The sequence below is a fragment of the Camelus dromedarius genome, chromosome 3 (genome assembly GCF_036321535.1).
Source record: "Camelus dromedarius isolate mCamDro1 chromosome 3, mCamDro1.pat, whole genome shotgun sequence".
Classification (NCBI taxonomy): Eukaryota; Metazoa; Chordata; class Mammalia; order Artiodactyla; family Camelidae; genus Camelus; species Camelus dromedarius.
Window position 1 is genome coordinate 87,037,245 of NC_087438.1, and position 24,688 is coordinate 87,061,932.

Here is a 24,688-nt window from a genome sequence, read left to right on the forward strand (position 1 = left end):
GTCTGACTGTCTGAACAGCTGGGACTTCCCATCTGACAGGATTTACCCAGTCATGATGGATGGTTGCTAGAGCACGGGAAAGAGAAAGGGAAGCTAGAAAGGAAACTAACTGCATTACACCATGGGGGTCTGTAAAATGCCCACCTATGAAACGATATGAGGAGCTCAATATCTGACAAGAGGGAATTAAGAGTAATTTGATTACAGGTGCTCAACTGGCATTCATTTTCCTCTTATTATCTGAGAACCCTCCCTCGAGAGAGAGCACTAACCTTCAGAAGGAGCAGATGAATGGCTCTATTAAAAGCACTGTAGTTTGTTCATGGCTCTGTAGCATCTGACCATTTTATGAACCCAGTGGAATTGTAAATAGGAAACAGAAGAGAGGAAATGTCTTCCTCAGTGTACAGATGACTCTATCTGTCTTTAGTGATTTGTAATTCTGAAAGAGGGTTTGCACATGGACAGAATGATGAGGAGCAGTGATATCTGCTCACACCCCATAGAGCCCCCAACCCTGTGTGTATCCCTTAAAAGTGAGCTATTTCAATACTATGTTATGCCAAACTGTGATGGTTTCTTATAAAAATACCTGTTAAGTGTGCTTAGTTTTAAATAGTTTGCTGTTGATATTTTATATATATTTGGTTCATTTTAATCTGTTAAAAATAAATCCCTAAATATTTTTTGGTATCTACTTTCAAAGACAATTTCTGCAATAGTGACAACTATGAATGGAAAATATCTTACCTGAATGATTCTTAAACAAATAAACCACACTAGTTTACCTCTACATGACAAACTACATGACAAAACCAATTTTCCCTCCTCTAGTAAAAAGCAGGATAAATGAAATTTATTTAAAGCCTTGTCTCCCAGATTGTTATTACACTTAATTTAGAAAAAAAAAAACAAACCCTAATGTTTCATTGATGTTACAGCTTGTTTAATAGCTTCCTTCTGGTGTGTTACTGAGGAAGATACACTGATACCTGTATCTTATTAAAAGGAGTAAGAACTTGGATACTAATCTGTAACATATAGGAGAGTGCTCTAAGATTCAAGAAATTCAAGACTAATTATTCATGTAAGATATAAATAATGATGTAAGCTCATTTATTCTCTTAAACAAACCTAGACTGGGGATAAAATCTAATATATTGAAATCCTGGTAATAGGGATCTGAAATGGAAGTTTCCCTCTTTCATCAAAATACATTAACTGTACATAAACTATAAAATATTATTTAAATACACTAACTAAAAAAACCTGCTATAAATGTGTACATTTATACACACCAAAATTAATACACCAAAAGGTGGCAACTCCATCAAAAAGATTAGGCTTAAGGCTGCTCAATAATTTACTACCCCAAAAACCACTTTTGAAACTTTCCAGACTTCTTCAGAGTTTGTAATATTTTATTCAAAATATTATAGAAGTATCCAAAACCCCCAAATTAATATTTTTGCCCAAAGAAATAAGATGGGTAGCTTAGGAATATGTTCTGAATTTAATTTTGAAACAGCAGTAATGACACTATCTTTTATTAAGCATAATATGTGTTAACATATGAATTCCAAAAATATTTTCATCATTTAATAAAATCTCAAACTGGGTAATAACCTTTAAATAGTCATTACTTACATGTACTGTTCATTTTTTCTAAGAAAAGTTTAGAGCTTTAGCTTTTTAAACTTGCATAGTTACCAAAGGAATAAAGCTAACCACAAAAATAAGAATCCACAGAATACATAAATGTACATTTTAAAATGTTTTTATCTCTCAATGAGTTGCTCTTCCTAGAATAAACTTTGTTTACCCAAGAAAAAAAAATAGTCATTACTTGCCATACTTGTGTGACACACACATATGAGTTTTCACAGTAACAAATATATACAGTCAACTCTTTGTGAGTCACACTAATATGAGATCATAAGTAGATAATTATTTAATCCAATACGTCACATAATCTCAAAACTGTAAATGTTAGATTATTTTTCTGAGCTACTTAAAAAATTACTGCCTACTGTATAAATTTACTACAAACCAAATGGTGGCATTGGTAGTGTATTTTCATTACTACAACTTACTTCTAATAAAAGTTAAATAACATTTAGTGATCATGTACTGTTGTGCCAGGCACTGGAGAAAGGCTTTCCTCTCATTATCATATTTACTTTCCACCATGTACTACCATTGTCTTCCTTTTACAAATGAGAAAACGGAGGCTTAAAAAGATTAAGAAACTTGCCCAAGGGTTTAGGAGACTCTTTAACAACCATACAGGCTTTTATTTTCACTGTACAACTGATGCCACTTCATTTCTCATGGGAAACAAATGAAATTAATACAATGTGACTGGTCTTTTGTTCTAAAGAAAGTCAGACTAAAATCTGCATCTTTCTTAGAAGCTAGAATTTTCATTTTCATGGAACTTCAACAATTATGAATTTTCTGTACAGGGAAAAATCTCTGTTCAGAAAAGGTGACAATTAGTGATTTAAGATTATTACTAAAAGTTATAGAGAGGATTATCCATTAAACCTGCCTCAAATGAGGAAAATGGAGTGATCTGTTGTCATCATCACTACCATTCAATCCTGTCCCAGGAGAAGTTACAAAAGGAACAACACACCCTCCTCCTTGAAAGCATGTGACCTGTTGCAGGCAAAACTCTTCATATTTCTGTGAATGAAAATATTGCCTGCCATATCTGTAAATAAAAGATGTTGCAGCCATCAGCCATCAGCCACTACCACTGCCCCTGATGATAAGCCAGAGGGAACACAGGATGGAGACAAGCAGGCTGCCTGCTCACAAGTCCTCAGCCTCTGCAGCTACCCCAAAAGGTACACCCTGAGGGAACTCAGGATAGGAAGTACAGGATACTGGCCCTAGGTAGCTACGTGCATATCAAAGGAATGATTTCAATGAGCCCAGACTTTTGCAACTTCCCTACATAGAAAAGTGCTAAATTCTTTAATTTGAGATATCTGGTTCTCTTTAATTAATAGTAAAATTTTAATATTCCAACTACCTGATCTTCCTTGAAAAAACTCCCGTCTATTCTGGTTCCTCCCCTATTTCTTCAGAACAGTTTCTCAGAGCTAAGTGAAAGGCTGTATCCCAGGCTTAAGTCCTCAGATATATCTGCTGAATAAAGTCAACTCTCAACTTTCAGGTTGTGCTTTTTTTCCAGTCGACATCTCCAAGCCCTAAAAGGTTGGTGGCACGTATAAAAGTTAGATGATTTCTCATAAGCTCAGGACTGAAACTAGAGTAGAAATACCTGAATGTTGCATTATATTTTTGTTTAGATGGCAAGTAAACTTTTGATGTTCTGAAATGTCTACTTTAATGCTCATTTAAGAGGAAGAAATCTCAACTTTGCCCCCCAAATGAATCATTCCTGCCTTTGTCCAGTCCCTAAAAATTCGAGGTCATCAACAAGTTGAACGGCACAGCTAAATGTGAACTTCCCTTGTGTAACTCCAGAAACACACTTTCATGCCTGTGCTCCACTAACTCTTTCATGACATATGATCAGGTAGTCATTACTGATGTGCAATTTCAGAGTAATAAATGACATCTAGAAACATCAAACAACTTGCCATTTTTACCCACTTATTAGGTCATAATACATGGATTCCAGACCAGTTCTTCAGGATTTTTTCTACTCTAGTCCAGTCTCTGATTAGCAGTCTGATATTAGGGAAATGACATTTATTTGGTGTCTATTATGTGCCAAGCTTTGTGTTATACATTTTACACAGATTATTTATATATGTTAGAAAACAAAACAAAATAAAAATCCATGGTGAAGTTATTAACGAGATGAAAGAAAATTTCCTCTATCCTTCTAGATGCTTTTGGCCAGTCTAAGAGTTGAATTGACATGAGAAAGATTAACAGGAAAAATTCATACAAAAGTTTAATAACATATATGTGGAAGCAACCCAGGAAAACTGAGTAACTCCCAAAATGGATGAAACCTTAAATACCATCTCCAGCTAATGATAAAAAAGATGTTGAGGTAGGGTTTTGTGGCTTCAAAAGAGAGGAAGGCAATACACATGGAGAAGGAAAAGCAAGTGTTTGGTAAACAGATGTTTGTTAGACCAGGCAGACAATGAGGCACAGAGAGGAATTTTAACAGACTTTGCCCAATTCCTCCTCATCTACAGACCTAGTTCATACTTCATACTATACTTTCATACTACAGTTATGTATGATGAAAGCTCCCTTGCTGAAACAGGGACATTCTTTTAGGCAGATAGGGGGAAGGTCAAAGTTTCTTCCTGAGTCTTTTGGGCCTTGATTTTTCTCAGCTCAAAATAATGCACATGCCAAAGAGACATTCTGGGGTAGCAAGTTTTTCTCTCCTATGTTATTATAAATCTCATTTTACATTAAAGGAAACTGAGGATCAGAGGTAAGTTGAGAACGTTTTCAAGGTCACTCTGCTACATAATGGAACCATATTATGAAAACAACAGAGGACAAAAGAGACCATTGTCTAACCACCCCAAATTTTTGGTTTTCCCTACAACTCACCACAACTCCTGGCACAATACTTCCAGAATGAAAAACAAAACGAAATAAAAATATATACAAAATGAAAAGCTGAAATAGCAGTAAAGTCTTAAAACAATAAAACACTCAAGAGTAAGGAAGTAAAAATAAGAAAATAAAAATCTATAGAATTTTCAAGAACATCTCAATAAAAAAATTCAGGGAAATGTAACAAGAGATCAAACAATTGATAAATTTATGATCACTCTGATATGTCCCTTAGAAAATCTCAGTTAAGTAAAACATAAGAGACTTAAACTTGGAACTTAGTTTTATTTATGCTTTAGTCCCTTGCTCTGGAGGTAAGTCAGTAAGTAGAAAATTAGTCAAGGACATTACAAACACAGTAGATGTGCACACAAATTCATGCATACTTTTGGTTATATTTTGCTTAATGCTCACTTGAAACATCTAAATGTAAAGGATCAGTTAATAATTTACTTTAAGAATGACTACTGTGGCAGAGACATTTACTGCTCACCAAATATCCATATGATCTTTAAAAGGCCCTAGATCTCAAGCAGTTACAAGGACACAGGTACCAGATTTAGCCAATGAAATATGAGCAGAACTGATGAGTTTCATTTCCAAGTCAAAGCATGGGAGAATAGGTATGCTTGCTCCATGCCCTGTCTTCTTCTGCTATAGCCAGTGGTAGTGTTCCAGATGGCAGAGTCTCAGGCTGAGTTCCTCAGTAACTATGTGGAGCAGAGCCTCCTCCAATAAACAGCATTAGAAATATAGCATAAGTGACAAACTTTTTAAATTGACATTCTGGGGTCAATATGTTATTGTAGCATAACTTGGCCTGTTTTGACTCATACAAATACCTTCATACTTACAGATCTAGAAATTTAAGAGCCATCATTGAATAGAAAACCTCTTACTTATGCTGATGTCAAACAAATTCCAAAACTGTCTATGTTATGGTGAAAATGTAAAATGAGTTGTATGCCAAAATTAAACCTTGTCTTTTTTCAGCATGTTCTGTATTGCCAAAATCATTTCATAGGTACTTATACTTCAAGTTCATAAAAGCAGAGATTATTAGTTCAGCCTAGGATGTGTTGAATGAGATCGAGAACTGCTAAGAAGGGGTCCATTTATGTAACAAATACTGATTGAATATCTACTTATGGGAAGCACTTATCTTAGTACTGCGAATACACTGGTGAGCAAAAACAGACATTGATCCTACTCTCCATCTGGTTAAGAGCCATAAATAAAAATAAGCTACAAAGAGGTTTGAATCAAGATGGTGAAGTTAGAGGGTGTGGAGCCACTTCCCTCCATGAACACATCAAAAATGCATCTACATGTGGAACAATTCTCACTGAAAACTAACAGGAAGCTGGAAGAGGGACTCCATACAACCAAGGCTGTAAGAAAGATACACAATTTATTGGGTAGAAAGGGAAGAAAAGCAGTCGGGTTGGAACCTGTGCCCCTAGGAGGTGATTCACAGAAACAAGGAGGTTATATAGGTGAACATCTGCCTTTAGGAGTGAGCAGTTTGAGGCACAGTCCTGGGGTCCTATACAGGGTAGATGAGCTCCCATGGTTGGTTGGAAGAAGACTGGACCTAAGAGATGGGCTATGGAAAGTTTGTACTCTGTTCACTAGGAGCACATGAGAGTGGGCTTGCTCCCAAGCAAGGAGAAGTCTTCTCTAGGGGCTGATGCATTTCCTGCAACTCCCTTGCACATGCCCTACCCAAATCAAGCAAATGCTCTGGACAAAAATTGAATTTGTAATTTAGAACACTCCCAGCAAATAAAATCCGGACCAGATAGGTACACAGGGGAATTCTACCAAACATATAAAGAAGAGTTAATACCTATCCTTTTCACACTATTCCAAAACAGTGAAGAGGACAGAACACTCCCAAATTCATTCTACAAGGCCACCATTATCCTGATACCAAAACCAGACAAGGATGCTTTGAAAAAACAAAACAACAATAACAAAAAACTAGAGGCCAGTATCTTTGATGAATATAAACGTAAAGATCCTCAAAACAAAATATTAGCAAACCAAACCCAAAATTATATAAAAATATCATACACCATGATCAAGTGGGATTCATTCTGGGATCACAAGTAATGGGTTCTACACCCACTGCTGGGTTCTATATCCAGAAAAATCACAATTCAAAGATAAAGATGAAATGGAGAAATTGTCATATAAACAAAGACTGAGGTAATATTTATTTATATAGCTGAGGGAAATTAAAAGGTATAAACTTTCTGTTACAAGATAAATGAATCACAGGATGAAACGTGCAGCCTGGAGAATAAAGCCAATAATAATGTAATATGTTTGCATGGTGACAGGTAGTAACAAGACTTAATTGTGCTAATCATTTTGGGATCTACAGAAATGTCTAATCACTATGTGATGCACTGGAAGTAACAAAGTGTTATAGGTCAATTATATTTCAACAAACAAATAAACAAACAAACACAGAAAGAGAAATCAGATATGAGCTTATCAGAGGTGGGAAGTAGGAGAGGAAGTACTAGATGAAGAAGGTGTCAAAGGTACAAACTTATAGTTACAAGATAAGTACTAGGGATGTAATGTACAACATGATAAATAAAATCAACACTACTGTATGTTGCATATGAACATTGTTAAGAGAGTAAATCCTGAGAAGTCTCATCACTAGGAAAAAAGTTTTTGTATCTTTTTGACTAAGAAATTAATTTTGCATTTTATTTCAAATTATGGAAATGACCCTAAGCACTACAAACAGAAGTGGTTAAGGTTGTTAATGGGAAATAGACTAGAGCTGGGATGTGGCAGGGCAGGGACTGTTATCTTTCATTCATGGTTCTCTCATATAATTGACAGAAACTTTGTTATTTCTGTCATGTGCAGCATATATATTTTGATCAAATAAAACTCAGCTAATGATTCTGACTTTCACCCCCTGGTTAAGAGATGCTTCATATCTCAAAAGGGAATAAATCAAATACTGTGCAACAGATAAGAGTGTATTAAACTATTTCATGGTCTACACTTGTGCCCACGGTTCCCTAAGAGCTGTGAATCTATCTCTATCACACTCTATCTAAAGATATTATAGTCCAGATAAGGTAATGCCAATAGTCAGGAAAACAGTGAGGTATATAGCACTGGTCTCCTAACCTCCCCAGGTGACCCCATGCTATACACGTATATACTGAAAGCTCACGGAGTCTCACGGTACATGTTAAGGAAGAAAGCCACACTATTGGTAACTGTCTTGGTTTGGGTTCCCCAGAATGCAGAGCCTTGGATAGTTAGTTTATTCTGGAATCAGGAGTAAGGGAGAGGGAAGCGCAGAAAAAGCAGGAAAGTCCACCATCAACATGAACTATTGAGACTGCCCTTGTGGACAATGAGGGCTCTGTTCCAGCAGTTCTTCTCCGGAAGTGAACCACGTGCTTTCCAGAATTATCAGCCTGGGAGACAAGGAGCTGGAGACCTTGTCCTCAGCTGACCTCTCCACTGGCAGAGTTTATCCTAGTCCCTTACACTTCAGGGCGGTGGGGGCACACTCTGGCAACTACAGACACGATCCTAGCCAGAAATCAGAAGGATAGATGATTAACACTTGGTGGGACTCTCTCAGGGCACTGAAGAGCCCAGCACAGCTCTGGCTAAAATCAGAGGCTCAAAAAGGGAGGTGATGTGACATGGGGCAACACAGGCATCTGCTAGAGAATCTCAGTAAATAAAGGCATAGCATGTTCTAGAATGATTCACAGCCAATTCTGCCATGTCTCTATTCCAGCATATACTTAACAAAATAAATAGACCTTTAAGTTGCTTTCATATATAAGTACTCCAAAGCAAAAAAAAAAGGGGGGGGGGGGGGAATGGGGCATCATTTTCATGTTTGTCTACTAGTAATGTGAAATCTTAAGGTAATATTTTTCAATATATGTTGTAAACTGCATTTCACTTGCATGCCCATTACAAACATACGGCCATCCAGAAGACAGGCACAAAAATTTCACCAGTCCGTATTTCTTTTTGACACTCTGCTCTTCCCACAGGCTATTATTAATCTAGTAATAAAAAAAAAAACAGTGCTTTACTGAATTTTATTCACACTGATTATATAGCTAACCACTAAGTAGCCTTTGACACATAATTCTCATATCTTTTATATTCATTGCGCAGAATGTGATACACACACATCGCATATTTTATGAGATAGTTTACTATGATTGCATAAGCGGATGTTCATATGGAAGTTAAGCCTATCTGCAGATTCACCATAAAGGTATATCACACCCACACTACCACATATTTTTTTAAGTTCTTAAAAATTTTTCATAAAGTTTGAGAGTAAATATGCTCTTCTTTATTACAAGTATATTCCTATTCAATAAAATATTATTTCAACTAATATTTTTATATTTAAAAAGTCATTTTTGTCCCTGTTGCAGAGGCAGGAGGGAGGCTACGATGACTGTGCTTTAGAAATGTAATTAACAAGTAATGAAATCCTGCTCTTCTGTATATATGAAGCCATCAGTCATCACAGGCTTTGCCATGTTTTCTTTTCTTTTTTTTTTTTTCTTCCTTACTAGTGCTGACAGATTTGGTCAGATTTATCCATCTCAGCTTCCTTTCCTATGATCAATGGCAAAGCCACTGTCAGATGAGTTGGACCCTAAGCTTCCTTTCCAGGTCTAGCATACTACTCTTATTCCAGTTTAGATTTATGAGGTGGTTAGTTAGGGCTGTAGGCATAATCTACCCTCACTGAAGAAAGAAAACTTAGAAGCCTACACAGTAACTGCCTCACTAGCACCATATCACCAACAAAATAGAATATCACAATAAAAGTTTTCAGTGGCTTTCCTGATTACAATAACTTGCTGTGTAAAAAGGAGGAAAAGTGCAGTGCTTACTGATAGATCATCTGTTCTGCCACAAATCCAACAAGACACTTTATCCAATATGATTTGGGTAAATTTAAGTTTCAAGTAGAGCAATATCTCATACTCATTTAACCTACTTAACTATAATAGTTTCTCTAATTTTGACTATAAAGTTTTATTTTTCTTAGTTCTGTTTTTAAATTATCACATACCTTACATTATGTTATTGAATGCAGTCTAATTGTAAGCTTCCACAGATCAATTGTAGACTGATTTTAAAATAAACAAATAAATGAGAGAAAGAAATCTAACAGGAAAGAAAGAAAAAAAGAAAGGGGGAGGTAGGAAGAAAAGAAAGGCCCTCACCAAACTTACTGCAAATTGCCCAAGTGCTTAGGAAATATTATCTTTCTATTAATGTGAGGAAAGATAAAGACAGTCAGGGGAAGAAACAGATTAAAAACCCAGAAAGATGGATGTCAAAGAGAGATTTTAGAACTACAAAAAGGGATTCTTTCTGCTTTGTAGACTGGAATGGTGGGTTCCTTCTATAGAAAAAGTGCACAGTGCACAAAATCCATTTTAACAAAGTATCATTTCTCTGTCGAGGCCATTATCATTAGATTGACATATATTACCTAAACTAACCTAGAGAAACGATGCCCACTTTTAACATCAGTTTTTAACAAGGGGACAAAGAAGAGGATAGAAGAAATAGACCAGGGAAGACTCTTCCATTTTATGAGAAATGGCCATACAGGGCACTTTGATTTCCCAGACAACTCAGGAAGGGTTCATGTAATCTTGAGGTTTCAGAAGGTCATTTATCATTTCAGAAAACACACATCCTCACACTCTATTCAGAAATCACTGTCTGGACGCTTGCGACCAGAGCTGCTTGAAGTACTGTGAGTGAGCACTGGACCACCTTCCCCCACCGCATGGTATTCGGGAGTGCGTGGCTGCCATTACAGGTGTCCACGCAGCTGCATACTCTTCTAAAACTCCTTTGCTGTCTGCTGCCAGTGACTGTAAATTTAATGAGAGCACCTGCTGCCCTCTTGCTTAGTTAATTCATAGTGATCTGCCTGAACCAGAGGAAATTTCAGGAAAGCCTCTGTTCTTCAGTAATAAATTACCAGTCTCTACTTTGGGCCAAAGGGTCTTTGATTCATGTCATATTACACTTACATTAAGCACTGATGACAGTGGACACATTTAGTTTTTCTAAGCAGCGTTGGAGTTACGGAAAAGGAAATGGCTACTAAGATTAAATAAAATGAGAAGATCAATTGTCTGCCTCAATATTGACAGCTGGGGAGCTAGTCATCCTTGACCTCAAACTGGAGGCATTTATTCACCGAGGAGTAAAAGCACTAGCTAATAAAATTTTTTTGCAGTGGTGATTGGCAGAGTGCAAAAATAAACAATTTAACATCATTTAAAAAAAATAATAATTTAAGGCTATACCATAGAGCAAAGATAATCTTTTCAACAAAGGTACTGCAACAACTGGACATCTCCATGCCGAAAAAAACAAAAGCAAAACCAAAAACCAAACTATAAAACTCTTAGAGGATAACCTAGAAGAAAGTCTAGATAAACCTGAGTTTGGCAGGAATGAAGTGGTGGCAGCATTATCATGAAAATTATCTCTACATGTAATTATTGTAATTATTTACTATTTTTTCTATGTTGCCTAATATCTCCAAATACACTTGAGATAAGATAGCGTGATGAGTGAAAATAAATACATTTACCTTACAGAGAATTAAATCATAGTTATTTGGAAAGTAAAGGAAATCTGAAGCAACAAATCATACTTTTTAAAAAAAAGACTTTATATTTTATAGTAATTTTAGGTTCACTGCAAAATTGAGTGGAAGGTGCAGAGTGGACTCTTCAGCAAAAGTTTCACTAGAGCTATTAGAGTGAACCCTGGGATTCTAAGTTTAAGTTGCTTTCATACTATAAGGTCATTCATAAATTCACATGAGGCACATAAAAGCCCTGCAGTGTCCATGGATACTATATGTTGGATACTTTCCAGAATCACTCCTCCCTTTTAATAGCGAGTGACTCATTATAAACTTTATGAAAATTTAAATACTAAGAAAATGAGGAAATGAGGTTAAAACCCTTCATAGATCTTTATTTTATTCTTTTTAATTCAATTTTATTGAGATATAATTTGCATAAAACATAATACACCTTTTTACAGTTTAATAAGCTTTGATGCCCAAGTAACTAGCACCACAAACTAGACACTGAACATTTCCCTCACTCTCAAAACTTTCCTTTTACCTCATCCCAGCTAATCCTTCCCCACTCCAAATCCCTAATTCCTGGTCCAGACAATAACTAATCTCATTTCTGTCACTATACTTTCATTTTCCTATTCTATAATTCCATTTAAATGGATTCGTATAGTATATATTCTTTGTGTTCAATGTCTATCATTCATTATATTTTTGAGATTCATCTATTTTGTTTCTTATACCAACAGTTCATTCTCTCCTTTTGCCGAGTAGTATTCTACTGTACGGATATGTCACAGTACATTTATCCATCTCTCCACCCACTTGTTAATGGATACTTGGGTTGTTTATTGTTTCCTGCTATTATGAATAAAGTTACTGTGAACATTTCTCTTGGGAATTTCTCTTACCTAGGAGTGAAAATGTTAGGTCATATGTTATGTCTTTCTAAAAAATAACTGGCAGATTATTTTTTCAAAGTGTTTATACCACCAGGAGTGTATGACAGTTCCAGTTGCTACAAAATGTCTCAAACATTTAATGTTGTCATTTTAAAAAATTTTAGGCATTATAATATATTTATGGTAATGTTTAACTTTGGTTTTAATTTTCATTTCTTTGATGACTAATAATGTTAAAAATATTTTTGTGTGATTATTAGCCATCCTTACATATTCTTTTGTGAATTATCTGTTCAAATCATATGCCTATGTTAAAATCTAATCATTTATTTTCTTATGGTCTATTATAATAGCTTAACATTATAGCCTGGGTATAAATACTTTGTTAGATATATGTTTTAAGAATATATTTGCCCATTCCCCTAATGTTCGTAGCAGCACTATATACAATAGCCAAGACATGGAAGCAACCTAAGTGTCCATCAACAGATGACTGGATAAAGAATTTGTGGTATATTTATACAATGGAATACTACTTTGCCATAAAAAGATAAATAATGCCATTTGCAGCAACATGGATGGACCTAGAGATCATCATAGTAAGGGAAGTAAACCAGAAAGAGAAAGAAAAATACCGTATGATATCACTCATATGAATCAAAAGAAAAAAGAAGGCCACTATGAACTCATCTACAAAACAGAAACAGACTCTCAGACTTAGTAAACAATCTTATGGTTACTGGGGAAAGGGGATGCGAGGGGATAAATTTGGGAGTTTTATATTTACAAATGTTAGCCACTACATATAAAAATAGATTTTTAAAAATAAATTTAAAAATGTGAAAAAAAAAGAATATACTCACCCATTCTATGTTTTTGTCTATGTATTTCTTTAATGGTGTCCTCTGACATAAAGATTTTATCCTAGAATCTTCTCTAGAATTTTTATCACTTTCACTTTTGAGGTTCACTCTAAAATCTATTTTTCATATGGAAATCAAATTGCTTAGCAAAATTTGTTAAAACAATCATCCTTTTTCATTTGAATTACTTTGGTAGCCCTATCGAAAATTAGCTGATATATTATTGTAGTAAATTTCTGAACCTTATATAGTTGCTTTTAGAATCAGTTTGATTATCAGTACCTTTTGAGTGGAGTTTTTAGACAGGCACATTTAATGCAATTATTGATAATATTAAAAGTATTTTTTCTATTAGTTCTTTCATCTTTTTATTTCTTTTTTCTGCTTTGTTTTAGGTGTTTTGAGTTCTTATTTTTCTATTTTGTCTATACTATTGTCCTATTAGTTGTATCTCTATGTTCAATTTAATAACTGGTTGTTCAAAGGTTTACAAAATGCATCTTTAACATCAGAGTATACTTTCCAATAATATTATACTAATTCAGGTATTATGTAATAGCCTTATAACATTATACTTTCCTCTTCTCTTCTTCTGTGTCATGTAGAGTCATGCAATTAGCATATACCAATACAAGTCAAGAACACTCATGTTTGCAAAGATTTAAAATCTCTTTCAAAATAGTCTTTATCTCCATCAGTATAAAATAGCCCATGCCTCCAAATGTTAAGAAGGGGGAAGAAAAATATGTTTAAAAGTTACATTAATTTAAAATGTCCATACTATCCAAGGCAATACAGATTCAATGCACACCCTATTAAACTATCAATGACATTTTTCACAGAACTGGAACAAAAATTTTTTAATTTGTATGGAAAAATGCAAAAAAAGACCCTGAATAGCCAAAACAATTTTGAGAAAGAAGACTGGAGCTGGAGGAATCATGCTCTGTGACTTCAGACTATACTACAAAGTTACAGTAATCAAAATATTATGGTACTGGCATAAAAAGTGACACATAGGTCAATGGAATAGGATAGAAAGTCCATAAATAAACCCATGCACCTATGATTAATTAGTCTACAACAAAGGAGGCAAGAATATACAATGGAGAAAAGACAGTCTCTTTAATAAGTGGTGCTAGGAAAACTGGATAGCGACATGTAAATCAATGGGATTAGAGAATTCTCTAACACTGTATACAAAAATAAACTCAAAAATGGATTAAAGACCTAAATGTAAGACTAGATACTATAAAACTCCTAGAGGAAAACATAGGCAGAACACTCTTTGACATAAATTGCAGCAATATTTTTTTGAACCAGCAATTAGAGTAATGGAAATAAAAGCAAAAATAAACAAATGGGACCTAATCAATCTTAAAAGATTTGCACAGCAAAAAAAAAACACAAACAAAAACAAAAAGACTACCTACAGAAGATGAGAACATATATGCAAATGATGCAACCAACAAGGCGCTAATTTCTAAAATATATGGAAATTATATATAAAATATGCTCATACGGCTTAATATTAAAAAAAAAAAAAAACCAAACAACCCAATCAAAATATAGGCAGAAGACCGAAATAGACATTTCTCTAAAGAAGACATCCAGACGGCCAATAGATACATGAAAAGATGCTCAGTATGGGTAATTATTAGAGAAATACAAAGCAACACTACAATGAAATATCACCTCACACCAGTCAGAATGACCATCATTAAAAAGCCTGCAAATAATAAATGTTGGAGAGGGTGTGGAGAAAAAGGAACCATCCTACACTGTTGGTGGGAATGTAAATTGGTGCAGCCACTATGGAGGACAGTACGGAGGTTTCTTAAAAAACTGAAAATAGACTTACCATATGATCCAGCAATCCTATTCCTGGGTGTATATTCAGAGAAAAGTATAATTTGAAAAGACACATGCAACGCAATGTTAACAGCATCACTATTTATAATAGCCAAGACATGGAAACAACCTAAATGTCCATTGACAGATGACTACATAAAGAAGATATGGTATGTGTATGTATGTATGTGTGTGTGTGTGTGTGTGTGTGTGTGTGTGTGTGTGTGTGTGTGTGTGTGTGTGTATATTACTCAGCCATAAAAAAGAATAAAATAAGCCCATTTGCATCAACATGGATGGACTCAGAGATTATCATATTAAGTGAAATAAGTCAGACACAGAAAGACAAATATTATATGATATCACTTATACATGGAATCTAAAAAAAGATACAAAATTTTATTTACAAACCAAAAATAGACTCACAGACATAGAAAACAAACTATGGTTAACCAAATGGGAAAGGGCAGGGGAGGAATAAATTAGGAGTTAGTGATTAACAAATATGTATTATTATATAAAAATAGATAAACAACAAGGATCTACTGTATAGCACAGAACTATATTCAATTCCTTGTAATAAGTTATAATGGAAAAGAATCTGAAAAAAAATTTATATGTATATGTAATAACTGAATTACTTTGCTATACACTTGAAACTAACGTAAATCAACTATACTTCAACAAAAAGTAAAATTTAAAATAAGGTTCAAAAAAAGGTACATTAAGACTACATAGTAACTTATCACATATTTTTTACATGGAAAAATAACCTTTACTTAAATTTCTGAACAAAAACTTATTTTTTCATTTATTTATATATGTATTAAATATGACCAAGATATTGAAGATATGAAGACAAATCAAATATAAACCCTGCCTTCAAATAAGTTATATCCTATTATGAATGGGAAAAGATATGATTTTTTTTAATGCTACAATTCAGTATTTGTAATGCACTCAAGGAGAGGTACAATATGCTGTAGAAGTTCAAGTAAAAAAGAACAACTGGGAGAGGAGTCTAGAAGGGGCCATGGAGCTGCCTGTGAAGAAGCTACTAATAATTTAATCACATAAATAGTACCACTAGAATTTTGCTTAAAATATAAAACTGATAAATGCATCAGATGACTTAGAGAGATAAATAGGGGCTTCAGTAATTCAGAGGTGAGGCAACAGAAAGCTGAACTGAGATGGCAAAGCAATCAGGGCACAAATCTTAAGGTTGAAGAAATGATCTGATGAGAGAAGAACACAAATGGCTTCAAATGATAGTACCTTAATATAAATTGAAATAATTAGGAATAAAATTTTCATGGGAATTATGAGATTTGATAAGCTTAAGTGCTAATGAGGCATCCATATGAATACTGCTTAGGCAGAAGCTAAGTCTGAATTTGGGGGAAAGTCAGGATTTTGCATATAACTTTACCTAGAGATCTGTACAGAGATGACAGCTGAGGATGTTTGATAGGATGAGATATTTAACAGAGAGAATGTCAGAAGTGAAGTGGGCCAAGACAAATTTGAGGAATGATGACTTTAAGATACATAACAAGAACAGAAAGAGAAGATTAAGAAGACTTGTGAAACATCACTAAAGAGCTGGGAAGGTTTTCAGAATAGTAATTTTAAAGAAAGTTACAAAAAAAAAAAAGAAGTTAAAAGAAGGAAAGGTCACAGCAGTAATGTGAAGTCAAAAGAATGAGAATTAAGAAAAAAAATCCCTGATTTGGAGACTGAGAGGCTGTTTGTGCATAAGAGAGAAATTTCAGGCTGAGTATTTGATGAAGTGAAATTGCACAGTTTAGAAAATAGATAATCTATAAATGAAGGATTTTTTTTTGAAAAGTCTAAAAAGTAAATCAAAGAAACCAAAACATAGGACTGTAAGCTTAGCCTTAAATACGTAACCATGGAAAGAAAAAAGAAATATTGATAACTGAAGGGAAAGAGGGTAATGCAGAGTCAGGATTTCTGAAGGAAGAGAGTAGGAGATGAGGGAGCTTCAGACTGGTAACACAGCATTATTTCTGTGATAGGACAGAATAAGAATGAGTAAAGACAAAAGATAATTAGTGTGATGAGAGAGAAAGCGTATAGACTTCTTGTCTGCCGTTCTCCATCTATTCTGTAAGGTTGAAATGTGAAGATTGGGGACAGCGTGAAAAGAACGGTAGAGCAGTTATCACAGCTGTGAGGACAGGAACCTGTAGGCAGATTCCAGTGTTATCTAACCTGAGGTTAGACAGCATAAAATTAATTGGAATTTCATTTCGAGTAAAGATTTTTGAGATATATTCTGCATAACTGTCTATCTGTTTGAAGCTTTACCAAATATGATGTTAACTCTTGCCTTCTGAATAAAGGTAACGTGAATATTCTTTACCAGAGAAAACTAGATACCAAAGTGCTCATTTTATCAAACTCATTCTAAAAACTTACTGCTTTCTTATCCAGGATTTTAAAATTCCAACCTCATTTAAACTAAACATTTCTTGTATTTTAAATATTGTTTTCCCTCATGTAAAGGGAATAATATTGAATACAGAAATCACAATAGAGAGGTTGAATTTGCATAGATAAGGTTATTTTTCTGTTTTTCAAAAAATCTTAAATTCGTGGATTATTCACAATCTTTGTCCTGTAAAACTTAGAATTTTCTTTCCAGTAAAATTTGTATTTTGTAAGAAATAAAAAACTATTTAGTAAGGTTTTGGAACAAACGCTCACTAGAGATAGTTAACCTGCCGAACCTGTGAATAAACATTTCTTTGGTAGCACATGGTGGTATTCACACAACAATTGGGTTCCAAAATATGTTTCTTCAATGTTATATAAAAACATTCAGTTTGTGTAATGAACAACAATAGTGCCAGTAATCAAAGAAAATCAGGATTGTCAACAATGAGAAATAATGTCTCCTAGCAACCAAGTTTCAATTACTCTTTGTTTGCTAACAAGCGCTGAGATATTTTATGCTGGGAGCTCTATCCCAGAGAGTAATGCATTATCAAAGACCGTAAGAGAGACTCCTGTTTTAACCAGCTCTGGTTTCCAATCAAACATCTTGCAATTAATTTTATTAGTGTTTTAGACCTAATTTACTTTGAATAAGCCATAACTATGATTTGTTATTGTCATGTTCTAGAAGAAATTGTAATTGGAATAATTATTTGTTTAAATAATGGAATCGTTGGCATACAGATGATACTCCAACGAAGTAAAAATTTATTATCATTAATAATAAGATTAAACAAAATCATATCCCAGAATAGATCCCAGGAGGACCCTTTAGCTATTTTAGTTGAACTAGAAATACTACTACTAATTAAGATATAACACTGACTGTCATAGCAGTAGTCACAAAGGCCATTTGCCAGTGCCTAATAAAACCTCTCTATTGCCAGCATGGATACAATATGAAAAGTACACCCTTAGTTGAAATCAGTCTGCATCATGAACATTACATATCAAACTCTGGGAACAATTTTATTCCAGGCATCTGTACTAAACCTTTTATACCAATCAAATTTAGGAAATGACCATAGAAACTGAGCAGTTTCAGCTGCACTTCCTCTGTGATTAGTGGTTAGGTTTACCTCTTACACAGAGGCAATTCAGGGGGCTGAGTGACCCAGGAGCTCAGTATGTGAGTAGGACTGTGGCTGCATCACTGCTGCTACAACAATTATTTCTCTCACTTTTGGAGTTTTGCAATGCATCTCATCTGAACCTACTGAAGAGAAGAGGCTCATGGAAAATAGCCACACACACACACACACACACACACACACACACACACACACACAAACCACCAGGGGCCAAAATGATAATTAGTCTAGTCCATACTGAAGTGGTCAAAGCTATATAGTTGCGTAGCTACTCAAAAAATGTTTTCAGACTGATCATTTGGAGATCATTTCTGTTTAGCCGGTGTCTCACTTTTTGCTTAGTGACACTGGTATTATGTAGAAAGGACATTCCATGTTTCAGATTTGATTCTGTTGAGATTCAGAGCTATTCAAATTAGTGCTCGTAAACATTTTAGGTAATTTGTCTGTTATTTGTTCTCTTGTTAAGCTAACAGTGAAAGATGGGTGATCTGATTTAAATTTACTTCAATAAATAAAAGTATTTGCGTAAATGGATAAAATGATCAAACTGAAATGCAAATATTTCTGCTTAAATATTTCTTCAGTTTCTTATCATAATTACAATATAAGAAATATTTAAGACTTTTTTTTTCCTTCCCTGATTGCTTTCTTTGGCTAAAATGTCAAATTCTCTACTTTTTTTGAACTTTTGAGTATAAATATGTTCGTCCATGTCTTAACCAGCATTTATGTCTTAAAATTCATGTCTGATTACTTGCTAAGCAGCAGCAATAAATCATAAATCTTATGACAGTATTTTAGCCTACTTCTAGCAATAAACTACATATTTGACCTTGCCAAGACAGAACTATAGCTTATGAAGAGTCACATAAGCATATAAATGAGGTTAACTCTAGAAAATGATGAGATTGTCTATGTACTAGTAAGTCCATGGACTGTGTTTTTAAAAATTATTATTATGTTATATAATGAACAGCATAATATAGAATACATGATTTCAAAGCAAATATATTTTCTGGCAGATTATTTTTCTATATTCAAGAAAAGATTTAATCAATCCCTGAGAGCAAGGATTTCAGTAAAATGCCATTTTCAGAAGAAAGTCATAATCTTGCAATGTTTGTCCAAATGCTGTTGTTGCTGGAGATACTGAAAAAAAGATCAGCCACAGTCTGCTTTTGAGCAGTGAATCAGAGTGAGAGTCTGAGCGTGCAAATGCATCATCTTTCAGAGGCAATTCCATAGCCACCATTTTTACGGTTTTAATATGAAGCTTTGCAAAAATATTTGCCAGCTGACCATGACAAATATAAAATGATTTGTCTCCCTATCCTTGAGACAGTAAACAAATGTAAAAAGAAATCTTTTAATACTTTACACAAAACAGAAAAACACGAGTCATCTGAGTTAAGAGTCAAGATACTAGTATTCTAAAGCCTGTAGTACTGGGCCTTAGGTAAATGGTGTAACTTCTTTGGGTCTTAATTTCCACATTAGTAAAACATGTGTATATGTGTGTGTGTGTGTGTTTATTTAGGACTAGACTGAGTTTCAAAGAATGACTTTTAATTTCTCACAGACATGAAAATATTCTCTAAGGGTAAGATAAGAGGGAGGGAAACAACACTGACAATGAATTCTGTGTTTCCTGTTGGCAGAAGTGGAGTGTGCATAAATGTGTCTCTGAGGAAGACAGAAATGCTTCCTTGGCAATCTTTTCTTTCCACTGAGAATTCTGATACATCTGGAAGTCACTGATGTAGGAACCTTATTGGCCTGAAAATTCTTTTACTCTCAGTATAAACTAACAAGTTTCTAGTTGCACACATTTATACATAAGTATGTGCATGGGCCAGAGTGTAAAATGAGTTTCTGCTGAGGAAGAAGTCATACAGTGGAGAGTTGAGCACATCAGGCTTCTTTCCAGACCCCCATCGCTTTGCTTTTGAACCATCACCAATGCCTTTCAGCAGTGCTGTCAACAGAGCTCAGATAGGGTCTTGAACTCCAGAGAATGAATGAGATATGCCAAATGAAGCATAATTACTTTATTGACGTCATTCAGCTTTCAACTCACATTTAATGGGGGAGCTTCTACTGCTTGTAACAGTGGGCCGTTTGTAGCACATTATGCAAATGATAAGACTAATCTTTTGCATTATACATTAGAGCTGCTTATTGTGCATTAACTAATTTATCTGACTACGCAAGGGCTATGAATGCTGATTTTTATTAAGCTCTTCATTAAGTGAAAACTTAGGCATGGCAAGTGCATATATTAGCATGTGCTTGTCTTGTGTGGATGAATAAATACATACACACATCTAGTTACCAAGTGATATTCTTTCAGTGGTAGAAATCATCAATTATGATATTTTTTTCAGTCATCCGAGTTAGATAAGAAAGTGAGAAATAAGTAATCAGAGGAAAAGACCCTGTATTGTTAATATTCATCACACTTATATTTTATGATGGTCACAAAATTTCTTTTTAAAAACATACACTGTGTAGTCTAAAGTCAATGATTTAAATCTTATGTAAGTATCCTTTAGCATGCTGGTGAATATTTTTGTCATCATAAAAAGAAGGCAAAGAACAATTGAACACAAAGTCTAATTAAAGCAGTCACTTTAGTTTAAAGATAAGATGAATTCATTTGAGTAGAATAAAGGGAAAAAAGAGCAAAATAATATTTTATTAAATATGCACTAATTAACTTGGTTCAACTCTAGGCCCAGGCATGTCTACACAGACATGTGAATAATGTTTTATATAATGCTCACATAATTAGCACATTTCATTAAGGCACACATTTGAAGCTAACACAGACTCTCCATATACTTCCCACTCTTCTCAATGGGTTGTTTAGAATTTGAGCACCAAGTTTCACAAGAGAAGATATATCAAAAATACCATTTTATTAGCTTTATTAAGTTGATATAGATTTGATTTATTTTAATCAGTGTACATTGGGAACTCCCTATGTGCAAATTATTATGAATACTTTGAGTTTATTACTTTAAAAACATATTTTAACTATACAGCTAACAGCTCACTAATAGGAGGCGAATCAGTGATTACTTTTATAACTGATTTTCAAGGTTAAAGGCTAGAGGAAATGATACAAGCCTCTTACTTTGAAGATACTAAATAGCAACAGTAATCAGTAAAACAGATGCAGAGGGGCGGAGAAACCTAGTGCACCCTTCTGACTTCAAACTTGAGCCAGTCTTAGTTCATTAAAATTAATGACCGATCCATGCTTATCAGGCACTAGAACAATTCATTCTTTTATCAGCCAGGTAAACTAAAACACGTATTATTATATTCACAGTACAAAACCAGCCCTGGGATTTGGCCATGATCCCAACTTAACTGCAGAATGTTTATTAAATTATTAAAATTTATGGGTTGATAGCACTCTCAAGCAATTTATTATAGCTGTAAACCATTTTTAAGTTTTGAAAACACAATAAAGTTGATTTAATAATCCCCCAATCTTATACACAACTTCCTCTAGAATTTTCTTCAATTATACCTCATAAATTACAATTTATTGTGTATTAGAGAAACACTAAAAAACAAATACTTCATGAGAATTTCATCAGATTCATTTATTCTGAAACATTTGCCAGGAAGCATAACAAATTCACATGTGACCCCTGCACCCAGAAGAGCTGAAGTTCAAATCAAAGCCACAATGGAGAGTTCCTCTGCCAAGGATAATAACTAAAATCTTCCCTTAACTTGAGCCAGGAACTTAGCTTTAATGAATGCAAGGGCAAAGGGGTCAAGGAAGGGAGAGAGAGGCAGTTCTAGGGAAATTCTCTCACTCTAAAAACAGCTTAATTTGCAAAGTACAGATAGTCACATCACCTCTTTGTAGGACTTTGTTGGAGAACAAGCAGCTGAAAAGAGGGAACACAAAGAGACAGCAATTGTGAGCACACATTGTGTTTTCCTCAGGGGCAGTAGGTCATCAGACTAGACAAATTCACTTATATTTAATGACTTTTAGGTGAACATTCCATACTTTAAAAAAAAAATAGAATTGACAGTAGTACAGAAAGAATAATCCCTAATTGTGGAGTAATTTAGAATCTATTTCATATTGTAAAGTGACTCTATTAGGGCAGAATTATCAGCTGGGCCCAGTGGTTTCTGTAACTTATAGGACTTCGTTTTCAAAACTGAAATAGATTTTTTGGAAAGTATTAGGCATTCTTTTAACAGAACAAAAAGAAAATAAGATTAGCTAGATGGGGAGGAGGGGCATAGCTGTGCCTTGAGGAACAGCTATATGCCACTGGTATGACATACCGCATCTCCACTCCTTAAACATTTCAGGTTTGTGCCCTAATGCTCATTTTAGGAGGTTGGAGTCCCCTAAAAAGACTGGGACCTCTCTAATCAAGCAAACTTATCATTGACTCCAGTTATGCTAAATCTGCAGCTGGTGATTTCCTGGCCTAGCAAAACCAGACACTAGAGTGGAGCTGGCTCTGGGAGAACCTCTGAAGCAAAGAATTTCTTCTAAATAGTATCTCTTCCTACTTGAGATAAACACAGAATCTATTTTTTTAAACGAGCAAGATCTCCACATAAGACTTAACCGCAATCAGGAACAAGAGATGATAATTTCATTGACTTAGTCATACCATGATGAAGACCATGGTGAGCTATTAGTGTCAGTTTAAAGGCAGAACTCCACAGAAGACTAAGTTGGGCTCTTATTTCCCTCCTTCCCTGCTATTTATTCTGCCCTTGGTGCCTGGCACTCTAAATACTTGAATTTATTATGATAAATGTCATTAAAAGAGCACAGCTAGCTCTATTCTCTTACTCATTCATGTGCCTGGTTGTACCAAGTGATTCCTCCCCCTCATCTTGGCCACAGTAACATCAGGTAGACACAGCCAGCCTAGGCTGGGGCAATCAATTTCCTCTCCCTGAAATACTGTGCCAATCAAGTACATAAAGCTGAGCTGAAAAATCCTAAAGACCAAGGACTAAGGGTATTATTTTGTGGAGACCATATGACCATGAGCAGAGGATGCCAGAACACAGAGGAGGAGGCATGGAATGAAGTTATAGAGAGAAGCAAAGGTAGAAAAATATAAGGGCACAGACAGAGTTAAAGAAAATAGCTGCCACATCAAAAAGAATGAAAACCTAACTAAGGAGGCAAAAGACCTGTACTCTGAAAACTGTTAAGACAGTGATGAAAGAAATTGAACACAACATCAACAGATGAAAAGATACACCATGTTCTTGGATTGGAAGAATTAATATTGTTAAAATGACCATATGACCCAAGGCTATCTACATATTCAATGCAATCTCTATCAAAATACCAATGGCATTTTTCACAGAACTAGAACAAGTCATTTTAAAATTTGTATGGCAACATAAAAGTAGCCTAAACAATCTTGAGATAGATGATAAAAGCTGGAAGAATCATAATCCCTGACTTCAGACTGTACTACAAAGCTACAGTAATCCAAACATTACATTACATTACTGGCACAAAAAGAGGTACACAGATCAGTAAAGCAGGACAGAGAGCCCAGAAGAAAACTCACACTATGGTCAGTTAATCTATGACAAAGGAGGCAGGAATACACAATGGAGAAAAGACAGTCTCTTTAATAAGTGGTGCTTGGAAAAGTGGACAGCTACAGGTAAAAGAATGAAATTAGAACATTCTCTAACACCATATACAAAATAAGCTCAAGATTAAAGGCCTAAAGGTGAGACCAGATACTATAAAATCCTAAAAGAAAACATAGGCAAAACACTCTGACATAAATTGCAGCAATATTTTTTGGAACTGTCTGCTAAAGTAAAGGAAATAAAAGTAAAAATCAGCAAATGCAACCTAATTAAAGTGCAAAGCTTCTGCACAGCAAAAACAAAACAAAACAAAAATTATTGACAAAATGAAAAGAAACTTTTTGAATGGGAGAAGATATTTTCAAATAATATGACTAATAAGGGATTAATATCCAACATATATAAATAGCTCATACAACTCAACATCAAAAAAAAACAAACAAACAACAACAAGGTCCAAATATATAGCACAGGGAACTATATTCAATACCCTGTAATAGCCTAAAATGAAAAATAATATGAAAAAGAATATGTATGTGTATGTGTGTGTATGTATGTATGCGTGTGTGTGTGTGTGTATATATCTATCTATATATATAAAACTGAACCACTATGCTGTACACCAAAAACTAA